The following is an 8,804-nucleotide window of genomic DNA, read 5'->3' as shown; positions in this document are numbered from 1 at the left end:
CTCTCTCTCTCAATAATTATTTTCTACTACTCCAAAGCCAAAATATCTCTCTCCCAATGCTCATAATTAAGCTTATGTATGGTATTAATTATTTCCGCTCACGATTACTTATTCATTATACTAAAAATATATTTTTACGTTTATTTATCCACTTTACTAAATTAAGAGAAAGACAATCTTTTTTTCCTGTTTTACCCTTATCATTAACTACTTATTCTCCAAATAATTTTTCAAAATTTTTTAAAATGCTATCATTATTATAGACAAATGAAATAAACTATTTTATTTATTTGTTCTTAAAGGGAGTATAAAGTCCAAAATAGATAACTACAAGTTAAGGAGAGAATAAATGCTAATATCAACCCCTTGTGTTATTTAATTGGATATTTTTAATCGGTTGAAGCCTTAACATCAAGTCATCACCTTGATAGAGATATCAAGTGCCCGTTTGGACATAAAATTTGATGGAAGATGTTTTTTTAAAAAATTCACTTTTTTCGAAATCAGTGTTTGTTCATAAAATTTTCAATTTTCACTTGAAAAGATGCATTTTGAAAATTTTTGAAAATTTGAAAAACTGCAAAAAGCTGTTTTTCAAAATTTTCACTCAAATCACTCACAAAACTTCAAAAACAACCCAAACTGAAATTTATATACAAACACAAGTCTAAATTTCAAATACCATTTTCACTTGAATACCTTTTTCAATATTTTTTTAAATTTTACAATTCTTATGTCCAAACGCCTACGAAATCTGCACAGAATAAAATCAAAAAGAGAGGGAATAGAATCAGGTGAAATCCTCTATCAAGTCTATTCTTTGAAGTTTGAACATTAAACCTTGACGGGTTGCCAAATGCCAATAGCCAATTGATGATTGTCGCTAGTTTTATGCACTCGAGGCCTTTAATTTCGGTTCACGGAATTAGGTGGATTATCTTTGAATAATTTTAATATGTATATTTATCTTTGGTTGAAGGTATTAGCTCAAATTGATAAGTAGTACTGTACTATTTTTATTTTGGGAGTTCAATATAACTTATTTCATAAAGAGAGCGGAAGAAGTTATCTAAGCTATTTTCATTACTTAAATGGTTATTCATCGATCTAAATTTATTTAGTAATGTCATTTTTCTTTCGTTTGTATTATCAACGTCACTTAATTATATCAATAGCACTCAATAGACTCAATAAAACACTCAATCAAATTTCTTAAACTTTTGGTTGTCAAATACTTATTTTACCCTCTAAATTATCAACTTTTATCTTTTACTTTTTTAATTTTTAAATATTATGATTTTTATTTCTTTTTAATCTACATTATGGACTTCACATAGAACAAATATATTTTCTTTATAAAATAAAAAAAATTGTTTTCTAGCTTATAGAATGCTGGAATAACTATATAATAATTTTCAAAAATAAATAATGTATAATATAGAAATACCTTTATTTTAAATAATTATATTTTATATTACATAATATGGAATATATATTTCATAACTTTTACTTTCTTTCATTCTCAATTGTATAAATAATTTTTTTGGTATTTTTGTTGCCAATATCAAAATTATTATTACAAATAAATTATTCTAATTTAATTTTTACTATGCTTAGTTTATTATTCCAACATTATATATGCTTAAATATTATTTTATTCTGTCAATTTAAAAATAAAATTTATTTATTCTATAGGTAAGTGTATGTCACGACCCGGATTTCCCACCCTCGAGAGTCGTGATGGCGCCTACTCGTACAAGCTAGGCAAGCCACGAAATTAGAAATCTTTACCCTTTTCATTTTTAACGCTTTTAACTACTGATAATACAGGTAGTAAACAGTAAATTAATAGCGGAAGACTTAGACAAATATAATACCAAATCAATACGAAAAGCCAACATATGTCTCTACCCAGAAACAGGTGTCACAACATTCACGGACTATCTATGAATACTACATACAGATGTCTGAAGAAAGAGAAATACTGTCTGTCTCGGATACAAATGAAAACAGTACATATAAGTAGATAGAAGAGACGCCGGGCCTACGGACGTCTGCAAGGCTACCTCGGAATCTCTATGGACTGAAGGCTGGCTCCCCAAGCGCTACTGCTCAAAAGCTGCTCCGGTATCTGCACATAGTGCAGAGTATAGCATCAGCACAACCGACCCCATGTGCTGGTAAGTGTCTGGCCTAACACCGGCGAGGTAGTGACGAGGCTAGGACCAGACTCCAGATAAACCTGTGCAGTTATATCATATACGGCGAAAAATAAACAGGAATAAGCAGTTTAAATGGGAGGGGGTACATACTTGGGGGAACATGTCAAATTCAGCAGAAACTTAAAAGAAATATGAGAGGACAGTCCAAAATCTACAATAGACAATAATAATACTGTTGCGGCGCGCAACCCGATCCCTTATCATTTAACACTGTTGCGGCGTGCAACCCGACCCATGTATATACTGTTGCGGCGTGCAACCCGATCCAATATAATATTTGTTGTGGCGTGCAACCTGATCCAGCATATCATTGTTGCGGCGTGCAACCCGATCCGTATAATATAATTGTTGCGGCGTGCAACCCGATCCATATATAATAATAATGTTGCAGCGCGCAACCCGTTCCAAATATACAGTCAACAATAATCATAATAACCGTCCAGGCAAGGGATCAACAATAAACTACACTATCCCGGCAAGCGAACTCAACAGTACAAGTATATACGTCCCGGCAAGGGAGAATCAGCTATAACCAACCTTAACTCAACTCCTACTCATCTCAATTATCACCAATTCTCAATCATAAATAAATTTCACGAAAATAAACTAAGTCTTTGCTCAAGTCAAGAATTTACCCACTAAAGCATCCATAGCATCATTTAAGAGTGCAACAAGTATCAATCTAAGACTCATGGTCATGCTCGACACCAACGTATAGATACTCGTCACCATGCCTATACATCGTACTCAACAAGAAGCAAATAGCAAATAGGATTCAACTCCTAATCCCTCAAGCTAAGGTTAGACCGAACACTTACCTCAAACTTCCACGGTCAACTCAAGCCTCAAACACCGCTTTTCCTTTCGAATTCGGCTCCAAATCGATCGTATCTATACATAATCGACTTCATAACATCAATAAACGCCAAACAATTCAATTCCAATGCCAAATTATAGCTTTCTAATCATTCTTTCCAAAAACCCAAAAATTGACCCCAGGCCCGCTTGGTCAAAACACGAAGTTCGAACCAAAATCCGCTCCCCCATTAACCCACAAGCCCAAATATATAATTTGCTTTCAAATCCGACCCCCAAACGAGGTCTAAATCATAAATAATCAAAAAGCCCTAATTCTACCCAAATCCCTAATTTTCTACCCTTAACATGTTTAGGCCTAGAAATCTAGTGGGTGTTGATAAAAGTGGAAGAAAACAAGTTAAAGATTACTTACCCAAGAAATTATGGTGAAGAAATACTTCAAAAATCGTTTTAGAGCTTTGGAGAAAAAGAGGTTTATGAAATTTTTATTAAATCCCGAAAGTGCTCTGTTTTTGGTATTGTAAATATCACTGGGCGAAAATGTCCTTCGCGTTCGCGACAGACCCTTCGCGTTCGCGATGGGTCAGGCTGGATAAGCCTTCGCGTTCGCGTAAATGGGCTCGCGTTCGCGGAGAAGGATCCCCTCGAGCCCTCGCGTTCGCGTCCAATGGGTCGCGTTCGCGTAGGGTAATTGCCCCACCCCCTGCCCCGGCCCACTTGGGCTTCGCGTTCGCGTGGCCAGGACCGCGCTCGCGAAGGTATAGCCCCCCACTGCCTCTCGTTCGCGACCTGAGCTACGCGTTCGCGTAGAAGGATTTTCCTTCGACAAAATTTAGTGCATTGCGTTCGCGTGGGTTCTCCCGCGAACGCGAAGAAGAAAGTATCAGTACACCAGATCAGCTGTTTCTGCAATTTTTCTTAAGTCCAAAACTTTCCGAAACACACCCGAGCCCTCGGGGCTCCTAACCAAACATACGTACTAACTCAACAACATCATACGAACTTATCCGTGCGATCAAATCGCTAAAATAACCTCAATAACCACGAATTAAACCTCAAAATCAAATGATTTTTCTCAAACTTCATAAAACATCAACTTTAGCAATTTAGGTCCGAATCACGTCAAACGACATCCGTTTTTTACCAAATTTTACAGAAATGTCTTAAATCATATATAAGACCTATACCGGGCGCCGGAACCAAAATACGGTCCCGATACCACCATGTTCTAAACAAATTTCATTTCAAATTTTCTTAAATAATTTCCTTTAAAAATTTATTTCTCGGGCTTGGGACCTCGGAATTCGATTCCGGGCATACGCCCAGGTCCCTTATTTTCCTACGGACCCTCCGGGACCGTCAAATCACGGGTCCGGGTTCGTTTACCCAAAACGTTAACCGAAGTCAAATTAATTTATTTATTAGCCAAATTTTATCATTTTTCACAGATTTTCATATTTAAGCTTTCCGGCTACGCGCCCGGACTGCGCACGCAAATCGAGGTGACTCTAATTGAGGTTTTCAAGGCTTCGGAAATACAGGATTTAATTTAAAAGCAAGTGATGACCTTTTGGGTCATCACAGTGTATAATATAAATTTAAAAGGAAAAAAAATCATAATTTTTAAAAAGTTAAAAAATAAAAAGAAGACAAAAATTTGATAATTTTGAGGGTAAAATAGTTATTTGGTAATCAAAAGTTTGAGAAATCTAGTTGAGTGACCTTCTGAATGCGACACGCATAGTCAAGTGATTTTGATGTTACAAACCAAAGAAAACGACTTTAGTAGGTAATTTTAGATAGTTGATTGACCATTTGAGTAATGGACTACAAACTATAACCATTGTTATAATTCCAAAATTATAATTCTAAATTTTTTTTATTTTAAACAAATTGACTACCAATCCGAAAGAGGTGGTTTAGGGCCAATTCCGTCAATACAAGGAGACTACCAATCATAAACCCAATACGTTAGAGTTGAGACTCTAACATCCCTACACTCCCAAAGGGGCAATATAAGGCCAACACCCTCAAAACTATAGGGAGAATTATAAATAGCATGAAATTACTTCACCCTTGAAAATTAAGGTGAGACTTAACTCCAAAAATTATCTCAAAAAAGATAAACAAACAAAGAAGATATGTAAATATAATGCTACACAAAAAGCTTCGTAGATTTATTTCCTAGCACAATAAGCTATTAGGAACATGGATTAATGTTATATCACAAGTATCAAATGTTTATTTTAGATCACGAATTTTAATTTATTTAATTTTTAAATTTTGTGTCTAATCAAATAATATCACTTAAATTAGCTGTCACGATCCGGATTTCCCACCGTCGGGAGTCGTGATGGCGCCTACTATTAGGAGCGAAGCAAGCCAATTAATTATTAACCTTTTTGGCAACATCGACAATACTAAAGCAACGAGACATTTAATATAAAAGCGGAAGTTTTAAATATAAATGAACTGAAAACAAGTGCGGAAATTCAATTATAACCTCTACCCAAGACTGGAGTCACTAACTCATGAACGTCTATAGAATACTAAAAACAGAGTCTGAATAAAATACAATACTGTTTGTTCCGGTACAAGGACAACAAACGAAATAAGGATAGAAGAGACTCCGGGCCATGCGGACGTCAGCAAGGCTACCTCGGGATCTCTGGACTGAAGTTAGCTCCCAAATGCTCCTACTGCTGTCCAAAAGCTGCTGCTCCGGTACTGTGATCTGTGCAAAAAGATGCACAGAGTGTAGCATCAGCACAACCGACCCCATGTGCTGGTAAGTGCCTAGCCTAACCCCGGCGAGGTAGTGACGAGGCTAGACCAGACTACCAGATAAACCTATGCGGATATATATATATATACAAGTACAACAAAATAATAGTGGAAAGTAAGCAATTAAAGCTGGGAGGGGGAAACATGCTTATGGGGAAGCAGATAAAACAGAATATCAGGAATACCTCGTGGTCGGCGTGCCACACGATCCCATTTCATAATACCTCGTGGTCGGCGTGCCACACGATCCCATTTCTTTCAACACAATACACAACATAATCCCGTCAAGGGAGCAATGTAATACAATAAACTATCCCGGCAAGGGAGATCCAGCTATAACCAAACTCATTCAATTTCTACTTAACACAATTAAATCCACACTTAGTCTCAACAATTACTGGCTCAGTGTTAAAGATTTCCAACCAAGTCCTCATAGGCAACAATTAAGAATTCGATAATTTAGCAATTTAGGACTCACGGTCATGCTCGACACCGGTGTATAGATACTCGTCACCATGTCTATACACCGTACTCGACAAATAGCAATTAGCAACTAAGACTCTACTCCTATTCCCTCAAGCGAAAGTTAGACCAAACACTTACCTCAAATGCTCCAAACTCAACTCAAGCCTCTAGTATAGCTTTACCCTTCGAATTCACCACCAAACCGCTCGAATCTAGTCACAAATTACTTGAATGTATCAACAAATGCTAATCGAATAAATTTGAATGCATGAAAATGAATTTTCCAAAGTTTTACTCAAAAATTCCGAAAATGCCCCCGGGCTCACGTGGTGAAAACCCGAGGTTCGAACCAAATCCCGGTTACCCATTCCCCCACGAGTTCATATCTATGATTGCTTTTGAAATCGGACCTCAAATTGAGGTCCAACTCCCCAATTTGAAGAAAACCTAGGTTCTACCCAAAGTCCCCATTTTCACCCATGGAAATCCTTGATTTTAAGATGAAAACATGTTAAATGATGTAAATGATTGAAGGGATTAAGTAAAAATTGACTTACAAATGATTTGGGGAAGAAAGTTTTCTTGGAAAATCGCCTATGGAGTGTTTGAGTTTGAAAGAATGAAGAAATGGGTTGAAAATTCGTCTAAGTATGAAAAATGCAGGCCTCGGATGTGGGAAATGCGAACATGGGTTCGCAATTGCGAACCCAGCAGGTCTAGGAAATGCGAGACTTTTGTTCGCATTTGCGAACACAGGTCAGTTGGGGAAGCTTCGCATTTGCGAACTTCTTGGTCGCATTTGCGACCTCTGGCCAACAGGAGCACCTTGACATTTGCGAAAAAATTCCTCGCATTTGCGAGGAGGGTCAGACCTGGGCTAACTTCGCAATTGCGAGAAGCCCTTCGCATTTGCGAATATCGCATTTGCGAACCAATGCGAAGCGTGCAGGTCTAAAGCACCTGATTGAAAATCTGCAACTCCAAAGCTCAAAAAGGCAACTCGACACCTATCCAAAATTCACCCGAGCCCTCGGGTCTAAGGCTGTATTCTGGACCGGGCCCGGGCCTAAATGGGCTAAATGGGCCGGGCTAAACGGGCATGGCTTAGCGGTACCGGGCTTCATGGGCTCAACGGGTGGAACCAGGCCATGACGGGCCTAAGCCCACATGGTCCTGGGCTAAATGGGTCGGGCTTGCGGGCCCATACGGGCCTAACGGGCTTTTTTATTTCCGGGCTATTTTTTTTTTAAATTTTTTTTGTTTAAGGCAATTTCTTGTAAACCATATATGTATAAACTAATATAAATTGCTCTTATACATGGCTATATAAATATATGTAGTATATATAATATAGAAACCTAATTATTAAAGTGCTTGAAGAAAAAGTAAAATAACAAAACAATAGTAAAACTAAATTATCATGCATAATAAATTAATAACAAAGTAAAATCTTGTAATGTTTTGTAGTATATATAGTATGTTAGTATATATATCTATATATATATATAGTATATAGTATATATAGTATACTATACTATATATAGTATGTTATGTATATATATTTTCAAATATAATTTCTTGTAATGTTTTGTAGTATATATAGTATGTTAGTATATATATATATATATATATGTTATGTATATATATTTCCTTATATAATTTCTTGTAGTATATATAGTATGTTATGTATATATATTTCCTTATATATTTTCTTGTAGTATATATAGTATGTTATGTATATATATTTCCTTATATATTTTCTTGTAGTATATATAGTATGTTATGTATATATATTTCCTTGAACCGGCCCAGGCCCGCCTGCCGGTCCCGGGCTTAGCGGTCCCGGGCTCGTGGGCTCCTTGAATTGGACCGGCCCGCCACGGGCCTTGTGCACCATTTGGGACCGGCCCACTGAGACCGGCCCACCAGGCCCGTTTAGCCCATTTGGACCGCGGTCCGGTCCCGGGCTGGGCCCGGCCCACAGTGCAGCATTACTCGAGTCTCCAAACCAAACATACACACAACCTCAAAAACATCCTATGGACTTACTCGTGTGATTAAATCGCCAAATAACATCATATATATCGATTCAAGCCCCAAAACTCAAGAAAACCTGTGCGGATATATATATACAAGTACAACAAAATAATAGTGGAAAGTAAGCAATTAAAGCTGGGAGGGGGAAACATGCTTATGGGGAAGCAGATAAAACAGAATATCAGGAATACCTCGTGGTCGGCGTGCCACACGATCCCATTTCATAATACCTCGTGGTCGGCGTGCCACACGATCCCATTTCTTTCAACACAATACACAACATAATCCCGTCAAGGGAGCAATGTAATACAATAAACTATCCCGGCAAGGGAGATCCAGCTATAACCAAACTCATTCAATTTCTACTTAACACAATTAAATCCACACTTAGTCTCAACAATTACTGGCTCAGTGTTAAAGATTTCCAACCAAGTCCTCATAGGCAACAATTAAGAATTCGATAATTTAGCAATTTAG

The sequence above is a fragment of the Nicotiana attenuata genome, chromosome 2, assembly GCF_001879085.1.
Source record: "Nicotiana attenuata strain UT chromosome 2, NIATTr2, whole genome shotgun sequence".
In the NCBI taxonomy this organism is placed as follows: Eukaryota; Viridiplantae; Streptophyta; class Magnoliopsida; order Solanales; family Solanaceae; genus Nicotiana; species Nicotiana attenuata.
This window is presented reverse-complemented; position numbering follows the sequence as displayed.